The following is a 952-nucleotide window of genomic DNA, read 5'->3' as shown; positions in this document are numbered from 1 at the left end:
GATGGCGCTTCCTGCCTGGCACAGGCCTTGTGGCCATCTCCAGGCACCGCTCTGGCAGGGATCCCCGCAGCTCCGGCCCCTGCCCAGCCGCTCTGCCGGCAGCACAAAGGCTTCAGCAGAACCACCACAGGCCAAGGGGCTTCTGGCCATTTTCCCTGCAGCACTGCACGCCTGGGCAGCTGGCTGAGCAAAAGTACCTTTTTCCCACTCTTCCCCTATGCCCTGCCAACCCTGAGCAGAAGTAAGATCCTGGGATCCTGTCTATTATAACATATTCTATATTTACATACTAAACAAAAATGAAAATACAAAACAAAAAATCTTGAATAAAAAGAAAATCCCTGCTGGCTCAAGTGGCCCCAGCAGACAGAGTCTTCCAGATCATCTCTCCACAGAGCTCCAGCAGCACGAGGCTCTGAGGCACAGACGAGGCCCTTTCTTCCATGCACTCCGGAACTGATCTCGCAGCTTATGCCATGTGGAGTAGGGAGCTCTCTGTACAGCCCGGAGAACTAACCATGTTTCAACTGCAAGATTTCTGATTGCAGGACTGCTGTCACATGCCATTTCTTCAAGGGCTGCAAGAGAAAGGAAGATAAGCATGGTCAGATGCCAGATCTGCGGGGAGCTGAGGAGAGCCCCCCGCCAGGGCCATCCCAGCTGGCTCTTGCCATGGCCAGGAGGGAGCAGGGACCAAGGGGATCAGCCCGAAGCTGCTGGCCACGAATGGCCCACATGGCCCTGAAATCTCAGTGTGCTCTGCCCCCGGGAGCAGAGCCCTCCGCAGCCGGGGCAGGGATTGCAGCTCCCATTGTCAGCCCACTGCCCTCACTCACCCTCACAGATGACCTGGAGCTCTTCGATCTTACCCCTCAGGTGCCGGCCGGCCATGCCTGTGAACACAGAGCCTGTCAGGGCCCCAGCGGCACAGCTCCCTGCCCGCGGCGCTGCC

The sequence above is a fragment of the Geospiza fortis genome, unplaced genomic scaffold (genome assembly GCF_000277835.1).
Source record: "Geospiza fortis unplaced genomic scaffold, GeoFor_1.0 scaffold400, whole genome shotgun sequence".
Taxonomy (NCBI): domain Eukaryota; kingdom Metazoa; phylum Chordata; class Aves; order Passeriformes; family Thraupidae; genus Geospiza; species Geospiza fortis.
This window is presented reverse-complemented; position numbering follows the sequence as displayed.